Here is an 18,620-nt window from a genome sequence, read left to right as displayed (position 1 = left end):
ACCAACAGAACCACATCCATAGCTCCATAGCGCAGTTCTTACTCAAGGGAAATATTTTGTTGTTTCTAGACTATGCGATTTCACCAGTTTCATTCAGACTTCCCTCCTGAGAGTCAGAACAGCTTGCCAACACTCATGGAAGATGGTTCTTCCCACTGTGAGTGAGCTGTAGATATCCACCTTAAATGTTTTTAGCTAAGGCTGAAGGGGCCTTTTGAAACGCAAGAGATGTCAGCCTGCTAGTCTGTCGGCTTCCTGATGCAACAGTAAGCACCTTCCTTTTCAAATAGCTTTATATATATATATATATATATATATATATATATATATATATATAAAATTTATTTTTCATTTTACATATCAACCCCACTTACCTCTTCCTTCCCTTTTCTTACCAGCCCCCCATCCACTCCTCAGCGGTGGGGGGGTAAGGCCTTCCTTGGGGAGTCAGCAAAGTCTGGTATACCAAATTGAGGCAGGACCAAGCCCTTCCCCCCAACGTCAAGGTTGAGCAAGGAAATGGGCTCCAAAATGTCAGTTCATACATCTGGGATAGGTCCTAGTGCCACTGCCAGCTCCCTCCGCCCCCACAGATCAAATCACATAACTGTCACCCACATCATAGAGTCTAGTTCGGTCCCATATACATTCCCTGACTGTCAGCCTGTAGTCTGTGAGCTCTCACTAACTTGGGTCAGCTGCATCTGTTTTTCCCATTATGCTCTTGACCCCCTTGTTCATATGATCCCTCCTCCCTCTCTTCAACTGAACTCCAGGAGCTCAGTCCAGTGCTTGGCTGTGGGTCACTGCATCTCCTTCCATCAGTTACTGGATGTAGGTTCTATGATGACAATTGGGATAGTCACTATTGTGATTAAAGGGAAGGCTCCTTCAGACACCCTCCCCACCTGCTAGGAGTTTTAGCTGGGCTCATCCTTGTGGATTACTGAGAATTTCTCTAGCACCAGGTTTCTCTCTAACCCCATAATGGCTCCCTTTTTCAAGAAATCTCTTTCATTGCCTTCCCCATTTTTCCTTCCCCCAAGTGGGTCTTCCTGATCCCTCATGTACCCATCTCCCATCCCCTCCTTCTAAGCCCCCCTCCCAGTTTACCTAGGAGATCTTAACTATTTTCATCTCTGGGGCTCTCCATGTGTGTCCCTCTTAGGGTTCTTACTTTTACCTAGCTTCTCTGGAGTTGTGGATTGTAGCCTGGTTATCCATTGCTTCAGATCTAATATCCACTTATGAGTGAATACATACCATATCTGTCTTTCTGGGTCTGGGTTACCTCACTCAAGATGTTTTTTTTTCTAGTTCTATTCATTTGCCTGCAAATTTCAGAATGTCATTTTTTTTTACCCCTAAGTAATACTCCATTGTGTAAATGTTCTGCATTTTCCTTATCCATTCTTCAATTAATGGGCATCTAGGTTGTTTCCAGCTTCTAGCTATTACAATACCACTCTTGGGCATACACCCAAAGGATGCATTATCATACCACAAGAATATTTGCTCAACTATGTTCATAGCAGCCTTATTTGTAAGAGCCAGAACCTGGAAACAACCTAGACGCCCACCAACCGAAGAATGGATAAAGAAAATGTGATACATTTGCACAAAGGAGTATTATTCAGCAGTAAAAAATGACTTCTCAAATAGCTGTTTTAGTAATAACAAACTCTCTTGCCCTACTCTGTGGCCAAGAGACTTTTTTTTTTCAACCAAAGGGATTGAGTCCTTAAGCCCAGTGACTTCTTAAGTGTGTCTGACCTCCTTCCCCGGCAATCTTGTCCTGGATCTCCTTAAAGTTTGTGTGACTGGGGCACCAAGCACAGGCACACTCAGCTTCCATTCTTGCCGCTTCAGAAGTCGGTGCTAAATTCCCTAGTTGCTACTACTGAAAACGAGAAGTCCTCATTAAAGAAAAAAGACTTCTTGAAATCCGGCAAGCAGTCCTGTTGTCAAAGCCAGCAGATTGTGTGGGCATCGTGGCGGTCTGTGATGTAGTGATGTCACTGTGTCAATCCCAAGTCATAGCTAATGACCCCGGTCAGTGTGCAGACAGACACTGGCTAGAAATGAACGTCTTTGTAGCTTTGTAAGTTAAAGCGCACATTCTGTGTGGCAGTAAGGTGTTTGGGAGGTGAAGAAGTGTCCGGTTTTGATGCTTGGGTTTTCTTGAATTGACCGAATGACTGATTCCCTCATGCATTCCAAAAAGAGAAATATGCGCTGTGTGCGCTGTGCTCCCAGCACTAAGGGGTCTGCGAGGCAAAGGTGAAAACAGAAGCTAGCTCTTCTCCTGGGCTCAAAGGAGGCTGGTTTCTTGCCTTATCTTAGGATACATGACTCCAAATCTACCTTTAAGGTGTTTGGGGCAACATAATATGGTTGTCTTTAAGAAAAATCACTTAAGTGGCAAAGGCTAGACCAAGAGTCTCTTGAATTCTACATGCTTAATAAAATATATTCTCTTGCCATTTTATACTTATGCCCCATCCTTCTCTTCCACACTGGGTACCTGTGTGCTCTCTGGTGTTGAGTCTTGGTAGGGCATGCCCAGGTTCCAGGCTCATCTTCCATGTGCCCCTCATTGTTCCAGGAGAAGGCTGGTGATCACACTGAAAGAGACCCTGAAACTTCGGCAGTACAAGGTTATTTTACCCCATATATCGGCAGGTCTGGGCATAGGTCTAGGTCCCCCTTATGCCCTACTGTACCTCCATAAACCTGCCTTAGACTCGTGGGAATGCTAACTGTGGGGTTGGTGTTACTTGGGGATCACCTGTCAAGGCCCTCTTTACACTGATGAGGAGACAAAGCCCCAAGGGGAAGTGATTCATATCAGGTGACTCAGAGAGGTTTTACCACCCCCACTGAGCCTTCAGAATGGTCAGAACGAGCAATTTAGAGTGTTTTTGGTAGGCACATGGGAGAATTGATCAATCCCATGCCATTTAAATGTAGTCTATCAGCAAACCTCAAATCCTGAACTCTGTGTGGGCACTGTGTGGAGGAGAATGACCAGCAAAGCAGCCCGCTGCCTGGCCTCCACGGGGCTTGGGGCCCACTGCAACAGGAGAAGTCTGCCTGGGAGAGGCTCCAGATCATTGCCCTGCCTTTAGTGAGATAAACATTGAGGACTTCTCTGAATCGCAGCAAGCTTAGCGTTGTGTTGTGTTGAATAAAGAGGAAGGCTCTACTGAGAACCACACTTTCTCTTCCTGCCACAAGGACCATTTTATTTCAGCATCTGGGAAACAACTCAAGGGGCACCTCTGCTTAGGAGGGGATGGGGTCTGTGCAAGCTCTCGGACTCCCTGTCCCTCATCACCCTGACCATGTGCCATCTGTGCCTGAGTGAGGTGATCATTCCCACTCGCTGAAACATACAACCCAAACCAGAGCCACAGTCTGTCCTTGAGGGAAGCACCGGAAGCCCAGGTGTCTGCTCATAAGAGGCACTCATGTCCCTTTGTAGCCATACAGTCATAACCGAAGAACACTAAACTTAGAATATGGAGGTCTGAGGCTCCGAAGGTCACCCGGGAAAGACGGTAGGCTATGTTTGTCCCCTCCCACCTCTCATCCGGGTAAAGAACCTCTGGCATACCTGGCCAATCTGTCTGGTCTGTTTTCTTGCTTATAAAATAGGAAGTGGGGCTAGGGGCTGCCTTGGGGGCAGCGTGAAGTCTGTGTACAGTGGAGACAGGGTAATAGGTAGATAATTTGATCCACCTATGGATCAAAGGCCTGATTGCAGGACATGAGAAGGAGCAGAGAGACCAGAGGAGACCCTGCAGTATCTCAGTAAGGGAGAAGACAGTTCAGATCAAGTAAAATATCATCGATGGAGGCCACAAGACATGTCCAATTACGCCACCATGTTGATGATGGCACCAAAAGAAATTAGCTGTGCATGGATATGAGGAGGAGGAGGAGAGGAGGAGGAAGAGGAGGAGGAGGAGGAGGAGGAGGAGGAGGAGGAGGGACTCTCTGTCTAAAATGGGATAGCATTGGGAAAGGTCTGGGCCTAGCAGGGTGGTGAATAGGTTAAAAGCTTAGTTCTCACCATTTTCTGTCTGAGTCATCTTCTAGACGTCTCAGAGGTGGGCTGAGGAGATATCTCAGCTAGTGGTGTACTTGAACAAGCACAATGGCCTGAGTTTAATCCCCAGGACCCATGTTGTAAAAGCCAAGCATTATGCTACATTCTTGTCATGCCAGCACCAGGAAGGCAGAGACAGGCAAACTGCTATGGCCTGCCAGGCAGCCAGATTGAATCCATGAGCCTCAGACCAGGATAAAGCCTGTCTCAAAAAACAAAGTGGACAGTTCCAGAGGAACGACACTCCATGGACTTCTGGCTTCCACAGACATGCACACATGTGCACCCCCCCCCCCACACACACACATGACTACAAACACAAGAAGTTCCAGAACCAATAGTCTGGTTGACGGTCTCTAAGTTCTATGGCCCTTTCTCTGGTTCTCTCTCCCTCACGGGTGTTGTGGCCTTCTAGCCTCTTTGCATACCCTGATTGTTCAGCCCCGTGAAATCATTCAAGAATGCTTTTCTATTCTCAGATATACAGAAGCCTACAGAATGTAAGGGATGATCACCTAGGCCATGGCAAACAGGGACCATACTTCTGAAACCCACATAGCCTTCCTAGATAAATTGGGGTCTTCAGGACATAGCCAAGTAGCTGTCTGGGGGGCCCTGCCAGCCTCAGTTCTGCAATGGAAACTTTTGACCCCATTGCATATGGATAGTCCTATTACCCTAATCCCCAACCAGTTGGACTTGAGTCAAGGGTCCCCTGTCGGAGGAGGGAGTGACCCTGGGAAGTCAAGAAGCACATTTCCCATGACATCAAGAGCATCTGCTCTCTGAAGCAGGTCTGTCTGGGCTTCGGAAGTCCTCAAAGGATAATTTGGGCTAGGCTGGCCGTCACCTAGCCACTGCGTGGAGGAATGAAGCCTAGGGTTCCTTCAGTAGATGCAGAAGCTGAAGCTGGGTGAAGGAAGTACTCGGGCCCAACCATCGCTTCATGAATCAGGAAAAGCACTGAACCCCCGGGGCCCAGGTGAGCTCAGTGCCCAGCCTTCGGTCTATGGGCACTAGCCACCTTTATCCACAAGGCACACACACACACACACATATATATGTGTGTGTGTGTGTGTGTACATATACACACACATGTTTTTTAAAGATTTATTTTATGTGCATTGGTATTTGCCTACATGTGTGTCTGTGTGAGGGTGTTGGATTCCCTGGAACTGGAGTTATAGACAGTTGTGAGTGCTGGGAATTGAACCCAGGTCCTCTGGAAGAGCAGCCAGTGCTCTTAACCCCTGAGCCATCTCTCCAGCCCCAGGCACAGATTCTTAAGCTCAGGCTCCTACAGGCACCAGATGTTGGCTCAATTGCCCTTCAGACATGGCTTGCGTATGAGCTCAGGCTGCCTAGAGGGACATTTGCCTTAGTGACTTTATATAATGCGGTTGGGGTTTCGGATGCTTGCCAGAGCCAGGACTCTGATTCTGAACACAAATCCTAATCTACTTCAGAAGGGTTGAGGTGACTCTTCCGGCTGCAGATAGCCCGCCCTGCCGACACAGGTCATCACACATTGTAGATGTCAGTGGCATCTCATTGCTTCCATCCGTGCCCCCATAGCTCCTGCTAACACCCGTGTCCCAGCCACAGCCTCTGGCTTCTCCTCCTGCCTAGGGCCCCTGCCTTCAGCTCTCATTCCCAATCTCTTCTCCACGCAGCAGCTGCCGTGATCTTTGTAAAAGGTATGTTGGCTCTTAAAAGCATGCCGTGGGTCAGTCTGGTATTAGCAATGAAATCCCAGCTCCTCCTAGGCTTATACCTGTTTCCTCTGCTGTCCCTGCATCATTGCATTCCAGGGCGTTACCTTTTGCTCCTGGATGATGCTGAGCCCACATTTAGGCTCTGCCTCTTGTCCTCACACCCCTGCCGCCCAGCAATGCTTTCTTGCCATTCAGACCCAAGCGTGATGACTTTCGCCCGACCCTGGAAGAGGTTTTAGCTAAACAGTCCAGCCCCTCCGGTATGGTTGATAGACTTTCTTCATAACACTCGCCTCTGCTGGGAACTCCTGGTCAGTGATTTGTTTGTTTACCACTGTCTTCTCTTGGCTCTCCTCCCATGTCATTTCCAACATGAACTTTCTGTGGCCTCCCATGCTTGTCTGCATTCTGGCTCTGGAAAGCATTTGTAGCCAGATGATGGGATCCTCCAGGGGCAAAATCAAACCATCTCTGGGGTTGTCCTGGGTGGTAGAGATCATGCTGCCATCACAAGAGAAAGCTGGTACCGTCATAGCCTTTCTAGCAAGCAACTTGGTCCTAGACCAGTTTCCAGAAATGGGTCCAAACTGGTTTTCCTCTGAGAACCTAGCAACCCTAAAGTGTAGGGAGATGCAATAGCCAATCCCATGCATGTTAGACGAAGGTAAGCTCACTCATGCAAACACTCAGACACACATACACATGCGCAGTAAGGAGAGTTGTAAAAGTGTGTTCAAGTCTGCAGGATAAGAAAGAAGCGGATGACAAAATATTGAGTGATAAAAAAGCAAAATCTCACAGGCGAAGTGTCAGTCAGTGCTCCAGCTGCGGCTGTGCAGACTCAGCTCCACTAGGTGTCTTCTGGGAGCCGCTGGGAGCCGCTGATCATTGTCACCTCCACTTCACCAGGCGGTGAAGGAGACTGGAGAGATAAGGACACTGGCAAACAAACCTTGCAAGCCATAATGTCAGGATGTGAGCCAGAACCTCTCCTTCCACAGACTCCATTTAATCCGTACTCCATTTAAAAACATGCTCATTTCCCCAAAGAAGACTAAGTAAAATTCAAATAATCAAGAGGCTGCCTCTGGATAGTAAAACCATGGGGATGCTTTTCTGCAATAATTTCCTGGGTTAGCATTCTTCTTTGTAATAAGTGCATATTGTTTCATGTGGAATTTTGAGTTGCGTACTAAGGAATCAACTGTCAAGTCAGGTGTATGAGAGTCATGCCTGTCTGTAATTCCAGCACTTGAAAAGTTGAGGCAGGATTGTGAGTTTGAAGCCAATGTGTTCTACTTAGTAAAGGCCTGTATCAACCTGAGAGACAGGGAGAGGTTCTATACAAACTCACCCTAATGATTTAGAAGGGAATATTTCTTTTTATTTATTACTAGTGTCTATGTAAGCATGCGCATGTGCATGCATGTGTGTGCGTGAGCACACTTGAACACACACACCAGGATCCACCCCACAATGAAAAGAGAAACCCACTAATTTGTGCCCTGACTGTCCTGAGAGTCTGTGAAAGACACAGACGGGAATTGGAGACACCCCGCACAAGGTTCTTGTGACCCAGAGAAAGGTTGGGCCAGGGAGACGGCTCACTGCGTAAAGGGGCTTGCGGTCAAGCCTGACCACCAGAGCTCAACCCCTGGGCCCCACTCGGTGGGAGGAGAGAGTGGACACCCACAGATCGTCCTTGATCTCCACACATGCTGTAATGTGTGTGCATGCCGTGTGTACAAACTTCGTATTAATGTGCAAACTTTGCCACTGCTTCAAAAGTAGTGCGTGATCATAAATGTAATGCTAATATAATTGCAGAAATTCTTCTCAAAATTATACCTGAATTATTTTTGAAAAATAAGTAAGAAGGAATAAAGTCCTGGCGAGAAGGAGTTACGTGGGTCCTGCGCAGGGGTAGTTTCCATGTGGTTCTGTGCAGGGAGCATGAGGCCTCCGGGAACAGACTTGAGAATGTGTGATGGGATTTCGGCCATGAGAAAGATGGGGTATTTAAAACTTTTATTATATGTTTCTTGACTTTCCAATTCAGCAACCATCTTCATTTAGTTTCCTCTCCTCCCCTCTTACAGTTTTAAAGTCTTCCTTTGCTCAGTCTTTCGTCAACGCAGAGCTGATATTAGGGCAGCACAGTTGTGAGGGGAGGGGACAGTTTCACATTTTGTTGGAAAAAAAAAATCAGATGTCACCGCACCATGGAGTGGCTTTCTTTCTGGTCATCCTCGGTGTCTGTCTGGTGTCTAGTGTGCTTCCGTATGTGCGGTGCGTGGTGTTTGTGACGTGCGTGTATGCATGCGTGCATGCGCGTGCGTGCATGTGCGTGCATATGTGTGTGTGTGCGTGTGTGTATGCGTGCGTGTGCATGCGTGTGTGTGTGCGTGTATGTGTGTGGTGTGCATGCGTGTGTGTATGCGTGCATGCATGTGTGTGCGTACATGTGTGTGTGTGCGTGCGTGTGTGTGCGTGTGTGCATGCGTGCGTGTGTGTGCGTGTGTGCATGCGTGCGTGTGTGCGCATGTGTGTATGCGTGCATGCATGTGTGTGTGTGCGTGTGTGCGTGCGTGTGTGTATGTACTCTTTTTTGCCATCTCACAGCCACTGCAGCTTTTACTGAGGCCTCTTTGCCGTTTCTATTCTTTTCCTTTGTTGACATTTTTTTTCTCTTCTTGAGCATATTTCTCATCCCACCGAGTTTTAGAAACATCTTGTAAAGTTTCTGCTGGAATAGTGATAGAAAGCCCACTTGGCTTTTGGAGGCTGTGGGGAGAAGGCTCACCTCTGTAGCAGCGTCATCAGCCTGTGAGACGGTCCAGCAGGTACAGGGGCTTACAGTGCACACACAGCAACCTGAGTTCAGGACCCACATGGTAAAGGGAGAGACCCAGCTCCACAGAGCTGTCCTCAGATCTCCGAACACCTGCTTCTACACACACAGCCTGAGCACACACAACAACAACAAATGAAATGTAAATCTTTTATATTTACTATAAATAGTGAGCAAGTCTCAACAGTTACACATTTCTGCATAAGACAGATGAATGAACTGAGCAGATACAATAATGACCCCTGTGTGTAGTGTACCACAAAGGAAAACTTCAAAAGCTAAATTAAGAAAACGTCTACGGCATACGACACAATGATGTATGTATTAAACATATGTCTTATATAAAATTCTCTAACATATTGTGAGGAAACCAAACAGTAGCATTAGAAGCTGTGGTTAATAAACACAATAGATTTTAATAGATGTAAGTTAAAATTGTCTATGTCTCACTTTTCATTTAGCAGGTAGGCAAGGTTGGCTCCCCCCACCCTTTTCCCTGTTGACAAGGAAGTAAAAACTAACTTTTTCTTCAATGCTGAGAGTGTAAATCCATCTTACAATCACAGATCTGCAGCCTAAAAAAAGAAAATGTGCCTGATTTTGACACTGAATCCCACTTTTAGTGTTACAGCTTTAAAAATTCCCAGGGGCAGATGAGAGGGCAAAGGGCAAAGCAGCTTGCCGCTAAGCATGACCATCTGGGTTTGATCCCTGGGACCCGCCTGGTGAAAGGAGAGAATCAACTCCTACAAACTGTCCTCTGACCTCCGCACACAGACCACAGTGTGTGTGACATATATGTGAGCAAGCGCGTGCGCGCGCACACACACAGACACACACACAATGTAATTGCAATTCTTCTAAATGCACAAACAACTAAATACATATTTTACAAGTTTGTTTGAACAGATTTATTTATAAATAGTAAAAGTTGAAAAGAACTCATTTGGTCAAGAGTGGTTATATAAATTAACGGTAAATACGTAGAATGGCAGTTAATAATCTGTCAAATTATATTTACTTACTTATAAATTATATTTTATTTAATTACCTAACTTTTAATCACTTAATAAATACAAATTATGTTTACTTATGAATATAATTCACAGAATAATACTCATGAAAATGATCAACTTATTAAACAGGATAAGCAGTCTGGATATTTTAAGTATACGCGTATATATAACAGCCCTGGTAATGTTAATGGTAACTATTTATAATGGTTTTCCATTGCTGTAGCTATTTTTATTTACTGTGATCTCAGTTTTAGGGTTTTTTTTTTTTTTTTGGTTTTGGTTTTGACTTTTGAGACTAGGTCTCACGTAGCTCTGGTTGGCCTTGAACTCTTTTTGTTTTGTTTTGTTTTTCGAGACAGGGTTTCCCTGTGGTTTTGGAGCCTGTCCTGGAACTAGCTCTTGTAGACCAGGCTGGTCTTGAACTCACAGAGATCCGCCTGCCTCTGCCTCCCGAGTGCTAGGATTAAAGGCGTGTGCAACCACCGCCCGGCTGGCCTTGAACTCTTAATGTAGGAGGATGACTTTGGACTTCTGATTGTCCTGACTTCACCTCCCAACTGGCAGTGTCATCAGCCTGAGCCACTGGCTTTGTGTAGTGTTGGCGATGGGACTCAGGGATTTACACACACTTGGAGAAGCTACCAGCAGAACCACAGCCACAGTCTGCCGCTTGGGTTTTTCTACATACGTTGCGAGCTTAACAAAAAAGTGAAATAAAAAGGCAATGAATACTTTTTAATAAACAAACTTGGGGAGTACACAGGGCGAGAAGCGTTCCTGCAGGGGGATACAAGCCCCTCCACTGTGGTTAGGGGCCAGCTGGCGACTCGCGAGAGGACACTCAATGCCTGTGCCTTTGGAATTCCACCCAGGCAATTTAACCTTGAGAAAGATAAGTGCAAGGGTTTAGTTAGAGTCTGACCTTGATCCAGGACGTTTTCACGCGCGTCTGGGGTGCAAAAGGCATTGGAGGTCATCTGGTGTGTAAGAGAAGGGACGGAAAGCCTGAAGCTCTACTGAGAGGCTTGCCAGACGGTTGAGCAATGAAGGGAACGAAGCAGATAGCAGCAGGGACACACAACTGTGCTGAGGGCTTTCAAACGCGGGTCGCAAAACAGGATGTAGATAATGATCCCATTTTTGCTTTTTAAAAATAAAATGGTCTTGGAAAATTACATACCAGAGTGTTCACGGTGGCTGTCTCTGAGTGATGGCGTTGGGGGTAATTTTTATCTTCCATGCTATTTTCTGAATTCCCTGTGGTAAAAACAGATCACTGTGTAAAAGAAAAGGGACATTGATTTGATTCGTAATAGGTCTCATTCCGCAAGAGTGGATGGGACTGGCCAGGGGCAGGGTGTCACCTCCCTCCTGTCCCTCTGCCTTTCTCAGATGGGGTCCAGGACACGCACTCTGTTTTTTAAAACTGAGTGATTGCCTGTTTTGCTTTGTTTTGCTTCTCTCTGCGAAAGGTGTTTAGGCAGCGTTTAACAGCCCTGGTAGAGGCCCGAAGCCTTCCAACGCTGGCAGTTTGATTTGACTCCATGGATTTCTATGTATTTTCTTTTACATCCTCAGGTATGTACAGATTGCCCTCTCCGTTCCTTTCACATACCTCGACTGTGTAATAAACACCACCTGGAAAGTTCCTCTGCTTAACAGGAATATATTCTGGATTATTAACCTTTCTCACCCATGTCTCTCTTCCTTGCTAGTTTTACCCCGTGCATTCACTACTGAGCTGCGTGTTGTGTTGTATACACTACGCATGGATACTTTTTCTTTCTTTTTTATTTTTTAAATTTCAGATAGCCCAAACATGTCAGCTGGAAACCTAAAAAGGTGCTCCCAGCCACCCCTTAGGGCTCCCTCTCAGAAGCAAATCATGATAGATAGGTTTTTAACCCTGCTGTGGCTACAATTAGAACCATAGTGAGTTCAAGGAGCTGGGGAGACTACTTAGTCCATAAAGTGTTGTACGAGTGTGAGGGCGTAAGTTCGATTACTAGAACCATGTAAATCAGCTGGGTACAGCTACAGATGCTTTTACTCTTCTGTGGGAAGACAGACTGGTGGGTCCCTGGGGTTCTCTGGCCCATCAGCCTCCCCTATTGGGAGGACCCCAAGCCACCCAAAGTGGATAACTCCTGAGGAATGGCAGTAGGGTAAACCCTCTGGCCTCCGTACTCACACACATGAACACACACAGAATTAACAAACTGGCGTGGATTCCAGCACCTCAGTGGTAGCTATTCGGAAAGGCATGGAAGGCCTCTCTGCCCTGCTGCCTTTTTTTCTTGCCTCAAATCACCCAAGCTCTCCCTTCCCCAGTTCCTCCATTTTCATAATTGATCATTTATACTCAGGGATTGGTTTGATGGTTTAAAATAGCACATTTAAATGCTGATAAATGAACAATAAAAACTAAATTAACAGGAGCTAGCAATCACTGGTCATTAATATCTCTTAACATAAATGGACTCAACTCACCTAATAAAAAGACACAGACTAACAGATTGGATACAAAAACAGAATCCATCCTTCTGCTGCATACAAGAAACACACCTCAACCTCAAAGACAGACATCAGCTCAGAATAAAGGGTTGGGAAAAAATTTTCCAATCAAATGGACCTAAGAAACAAGCTGGTGTAGCTATCCTAATATCTAACAAAATAGACTTCAAACTAAAATCAATCAAAAGAGACAAAGATGGACATTTCATATTAGTTACAGGAAAAATCCATCAATAGGAAATTTCAATACTGAACATCTATATCCCGGATATAAGGGCACAGTCATATGTAAACACTTCTAAAGCTTAAATCATACATTAAATCCTACACACCAATAGTGGGAGAATTCAACACTCCACTCTCACCACTGGAAAGGTCAGTCAGACAGAAAATTAACAGAGAAATAAAGGAACTAACAGATGTTACAGCTCAAATGTACTTAACAGACATCTGTAGAATATTCCATCCAAACATAAAAGAATACTCAGCACCTCATGGAACCTCCTCAAAAATTGACCACATACTCTGTAACAAAACCAACCTCAACAGATACAAAAAAATAATAAAATAATCCCACATATCTTATTGGATCACCATGGCTTAAAACTAGAATTCATTAACAACACTAATTCCAGAAAACTCACAAACACATGGAAATTAAACAATGCTCATCTGAATCATCAATGGGTCAAGAAAGAGATAAAGGAGGAAATTAAAGACTTCCTAAAATTCAATGAAAATGACCACGCAACATACCTAAATTTATGGGACACAATGAAAGCAGTGTTAAAAGGAAAGTTCATAGCACTAAATGCCTACATAAAGAAGCTGGAAAAAAATCCCACACTAATGAATTAACAGAACATTAGAAAACTTTAGAACAAAAAGAAGCAAGCTCACCCAAGAGAACTAGACGGCAGGAAATAATCAAATTGAGAGCTGAAATCAACAAAATAGAAACAAAGGAAACAATACAAAGAATCAATGAGACAAAGAGTTGGTTCTTCAAGAAAAATCACTAAAATAGACAAACCTTTACCCAAATGCATAGAGAGAATATCCAAATTAACGAAATCAGAAATGAAAAGGGGGACATAACAACAGACATGGAGAAAATCCAGAGAATCATCAGGTCATATTCTGAAAACCTGTACTCCACAAAATTGGAAAACATAAAGGAAATGGACAACTTTCTGGATAAATATCACTTACCAAAATTAAATCGTGACAAGATAAGCAAATTAAATAGACCTATAACTGCTAAAGAAATAGAAACAGTCATCAAAAGTCTCCCAACCAAAAAAAAGTCCAGAACCACATGGTTTCAGCTTAGAATTCTACAAGATTTTCAAAGAACTAATACCAATACTCTTCAAATTGTTCCACACAATAGAAATGGACAGAACATTGTCAAACTCTTTTTATGAGGCTACAATTACCCTGATACCCAAACCACATAAAGACACTACTAAGAAAGAGAATTACAGACCAATCTCACTCGTGAACATTGATGCAAAAATAATAAAATGCTGGCAAATCAAATCCAAGAACACATCAGAACCATCATCCACCATGAACAAGTTCAGCTTCATCCCAGAGATGCAGGGATAGTTCAACATATGAAATCTGTCAATGTAATCTACCATATAAACAAACTGAAAAATAAAACCACATGATCATCTCATTAGATGCTGAAAAAGCTTTCAACAAAATACAACATCCTTTCATGACAAAGGTCTTGGAGAGAGCAGGGATACAAGGGATACTAAACATAATAAAGGCAATATACATCAAGCCAACAGCCAACATCAAATAAATGGAGAGAAACTCACAGCAATCCCACTGAAATCAGGAACAAGATAAGGTTGTCTACTCTCTCCATATCTATTCAATATAGTTCTTGAGGTCCTAGCTAGAGCAATAAGACATGAAAGGGAGATCAAGGGGATACAAATTGGAAAAGAAGTCAAATTATCATTATTTGTTGATGATATAATAGTTTATATAAGCAACCCCAAAAATTTTACCAAGGAACTTCTACAACTCATAAACACTTTCAGTAATATAGCAGGATACAAGATTAACTACAAAAAAACAATCTGTAGCCCTCCTTTACACAGATGATAAATGGGCCGAGAAAGAAATCACAGGTTAAGGCATAGGATGGGGAGAAGGCAAACCATGGTCGAGGTGTGCTCTGTGAGGTCGCCAATATTTTCCAGCAAACTGAGGAGCTGCCATGCTGGGATCTGGCATGGGTGGAGGACAAGCCACAGGATCCAGAGGATGAGATGGGTAGGAAGTTGCCCGTTGTTGTGGTGGTGAATGGCGTCTTCCAGGTGTCAAGTTCTCTGGTGGCCAAGATGCACTCACAGATGACTGTGATTCAATCGGTGAGGAATTCAGCAGGACAGGCCACAATGGTTTAGAATCTTTGATCAACAGGTGTCCATTGCGAGGAGCAGAGGAAGTCTCTAGGGATGAACTGGTGGCCACAGACTCCTCTGTGGGCTGCCCAGGTGGCAGGTGGGCTTTGGCAGCATCTGGTGTGAATGCTTCACCTGAGACATCTTGACCTAAGAGCTGGCAAAAGCTGATGGTGCTGACAAGCCTCTCCAGCATGCTGTGCAGAAGTAAAACCAGTTCCTTGTCCTCCTTGGGTTTCTTCCTGCGGCCTCGGTAAGCCTTCACCGTCCTGATTCTCTTCCTGACTTTGCTGGGCTCCCTCTTCACCACCTTTTTGGTGGTGGTGCTTTTTGCTGGTGGAGGTGAGGGTGAGTCAAAAGGGAGGAGGGGTAATAATAGGTGGAAGAGCCCCAGCCCACACGCAAAGGCAAAGATCATGTCCATTGCCCAAGTGGTGGAGCTGGGGGTCAGCCATAAAGGATCAACGCTTTCCAGAAGAGAGAGAAAAGTCTCCATCTGAATCGCACTGTTGCTCTCAGGCAACTGAATGCTGAGAGTTCTTTCTGGGAGTTGGTAACTGGGCCCAGGTCCGCATCACAGAGCTCCTGTCTCTCTGTCACAAAGGGCTCCTGAGTGTGGGGGAGGGGCGCTAGGAAGAACTGACCAGTCACTCCCTGTCCTCCAGGCTTCACATGGGCTCCATCCTCCTCAGCCTTTTGTGTCTATTTCCAATTCTATCTGCACACTCCATCAGAAAGAGTCTCATCCATTTTTTCTTCCTTTCCTGCCCCCGGAGAGAGGTTTGTCCATGTTCTGTGGGCTTTAGAGACCTCCAAGCCACCTCCAGTGACATACATCCTCCGAAAGGCCCCACCTCCTAATCCCTTCCAAAAGTTCTAGCAACTGGAGACCAAGCACTCAAATACATGAGCCTATGGGGGTTTATTCCACCCACCACAGTCCATTCTCTGGCCCTCCATAGGCTTGTAGCGATGTCATAAAGCAGAATTCACTTTGTCAAACTTCACAAGTCCCCATAGTTTTTCAGAGTCTCAACACTACTTCAAAGCCCCAAATCTCTTCTGAGACTCAAGTCAGTCTCTTAACTGTAACCTAATATAAACGTAAGCATCAAATTGCCTGTTTCACCATACAGTGTTACAGAAAACATATTTCCATTTCTAAAGGGAGAAAAGAGGGTGTTGGGAGGACATGCTGGACCAAAGCAAGACCAAAACCCAGCAGGGCAAACTCCAAACTCTGCATCTCCATGTCTGATATCAAAGGGCTCTTAGCTCTCTCAGTCCTCTCAATTTTGTTGACTGCAGCAGACTTCCTTCTCTTCGGCTGCTTCCACTCCCTGTTAGCAGCTTTCCTTGGCAGGGTTTCCACAGCTCTCGCATCTCCATCCTCTTAGGGCCACCAATGAAATGCAGGCTTCACCTCCACAGCTTCACGCAATGCTCGCTCTAGGCCTCCCTGCTGTCATATGCCCAGATATATGCCTGTCCTCAACAGCTATCTGTAAGCACAGAGGATGATTCCACAATGTCTTTACTCATGTTTCCTTCATGACTATAACACCAGAATCACATGACCAAAGTTGCCAAGTTCTGCTGCCTGCTTAGGATAAAACCTGAAACCTAGACCCTTCTTGAATTGTATTGGCAAAAGCTGTGATTTGTTGTTGCTCTTTAGGGACAAGTCATTCCTTAAGGCCTTTTCTTCTCACAAATTACAGGATTGGCTGGCTGGGGTCTTGCCCTGAGGGGACCCCTCTCTTTACTCCATTCTTCTTTATCTCTTTCAGCACCAAGCAAGTCTCCAACGTTACACTTCTTGCGCTCTTTCTCCCCTCAAACTGGACATTTGTATTTCCTTCTGCCCTGCCTGATCTTTCTCATTGCAGATGTGCAAACCAGTGACTGATCTCTAATAACCACACAACAGAGACAATAGAAAACTGTTTTGAAATCTTCTCTGCCTTGAACGCATTGGCACGGGAGACCACTTCCTTGGCTGTAAGATCAGAATGTTCCTGCAACTTGTAGGTGTTAGAGAAAACCAGTCTGATTATAAGAATATTAGAATTCCTCCGAGAATGAGATGGTATGTCGGAGTAACTAATGTGAACTCTTTATGTACAGGAATTTATCTCTTGCTCGCACAGTTCAATCTCCAGACTTCACATCTGTGTGGTAACACCACCACAATCATGTTTTCCGTGTTTTAGTTTCTATAATGTTCTCTGTTGCAAAGAGAAGTCTCTTTGTGGAGAGATAGGATGTACACTTATCTTTTTCGGTGAAGCAGTCACATCTTGCTTGCTCTGTGTCTGGCTTCCTCAGTGTCTAGGTGGCTTGGTACCTTTTTCAGTGAGGCAGTCACATCTTGCTTCCTCTACAGCTGGGTGACTTGGTCTATACGTTCTTTTTTTTTTAAACGATTTATTTATTTATTATGTATACAACATTCTGCCCCCATGTATGCCTGCATGCCAGAAGAGGGTGAAAGATCTCATTACAGATGGTTGTGAGCCACCATGTGGTTGCTGGGAATTGAACTCAGGACCTCTGGAAGAGGAGCCAGCACTCTTAACCACTGAGCCATCTCTCCAGCCCGGTCTATACGTTCTTGATGACTGCTTTTAATCCTCAACTTGTCACAGTCTTGAGCTGTCTGGGAAGAGATCCTCAATGAGTAACTGTTTAGATCAGGATAGCCCATAGGCACGTCTAAGCCGAATTAGATTGATGACTGATGTCAGTTGATGTGCACAGACCCAGCCCACTCTGGGCAGCACCATTCCTTGTCAGGGATCAAGAGTTGTGTAAGATAGAGAAGGGACTGAGTATAGGTAAACACACTTGTCTTTGCTTTCCCTCTACTTGACCCTAATGTGATGTGATGAGCTGTGAAGTTCTTTTTGTCATGATTTTCCCACAAAAATGGACTGCCGCTTAGAACTGTAAACTTAAACTCTTCCTTCCCCCAAAAAAACCAAAATAAAAAAAAACTATGCAGGAAACATAGGGCCACATAAGAAATTTTTTGCTTGTTTGTTTTTGTTTGTTTGTTTTGGTTTTTCGAGACAGGGTTTCTCTGTAGCTTTGGAGCCTGTCCTGGAACTAGCTCTTGTAGACTAGGTTGGCCTTGAACTCACAAAGATCTGCCTGCCTCTGCCTCCCAAGTGCTGGGATTAAAGGCGTGTGCCACCACTACCCGGCTAGGGTCACCTAAGAAATATTTGTATGGAGGACAGAAAAGAGGCAGTTCACTTATAGACAAGAGGATAATTAGTGTTGCTTACGGTAAACTCAAAGAAAGGACTGCGGAACTACTGGTCCCTATTGCAACGCATGCTCCGGAAGCAAAGGCAACTAACAGCATTTATGTGAAGTATCATCAGTCAATCACTGACCTTAAAATACAGATCCTGGAGCCCAACCCCATCTTTGAGGCAGAAATGTTGGCATGGGGCTCCGACCAGTTGCTCACTGCAGAAAACCATGTTTCAGAATCCTTTGCCATACAAAGAATGGGTTCCATTAAGAAGTAATGAGCTTGAGATTTAACATTTCATTGAATTGTTTAAAGTTACAAAAAAATAAACACCAAAGAGTAGATTACAACCCTTGTGCCATCAATGCAAGATATGAGGGTAGCTATGTTGATGCGAGAGCAGATCACTAGTGTGTTTCCAAGATCATTAGTGGGGGATTTTTAAAAATACAAATTTGCATGTGATTTCCCTCCGAGAATAATTTTGATCCACATAAAGGAGTTTCATTTGTGCGTATAATCACGCAATGTGTGTTGGGCTTCTCCAAGGCTTCAGAGAGACACAGGTTTCAATGCATCATCGGCATGCCGTATTCCGAGCAGCCTCACGAGACGGTCACCTTCCCTCCTGAAGCTCTGCTCGGAACCCTCAAACCGTTTATCATCAGAAAATCTTCTCTCACAGATTTACCACAGTGGGGGTGGGAGTATTTCCACAGCAGAAA

The 18,620-nt window shown here is 44.8% G+C and overlaps 1 protein-coding gene across 4 annotated transcripts in view; it reads left to right on the top strand.

Moving 5' to 3' along the window:
* The window catches only part of Blk (BLK proto-oncogene, Src family tyrosine kinase), a 48,340-nt gene that overhangs the window by 7,615 nt on the left and 22,105 nt on the right, over nucleotides 1-18,620 (top strand). The window contains exon 2 of one of the 4 annotated variants that reach the window (XM_075949187.1): nucleotides 11,166-11,271. The exons of the other annotated variants lie outside the window; for them this stretch is intronic. The gene's annotated coding sequence lies outside the window, so the exon portion shown is untranslated. The remainder of the gene's footprint in view (nucleotides 1-11,165; nucleotides 11,272-18,620) is intronic. 4 annotated transcript variants of the gene reach the window in all.

This window comes from Microtus pennsylvanicus, chromosome 15 (assembly GCF_037038515.1).
Source record: "Microtus pennsylvanicus isolate mMicPen1 chromosome 15, mMicPen1.hap1, whole genome shotgun sequence".
Lineage (NCBI taxonomy): Eukaryota > Metazoa > Chordata > Mammalia > Rodentia > Cricetidae > Microtus > Microtus pennsylvanicus.
The sequence above is the reverse complement of the archived record's forward strand: the minus strand, read 5'-3'. Positions and strand labels throughout refer to the sequence as shown.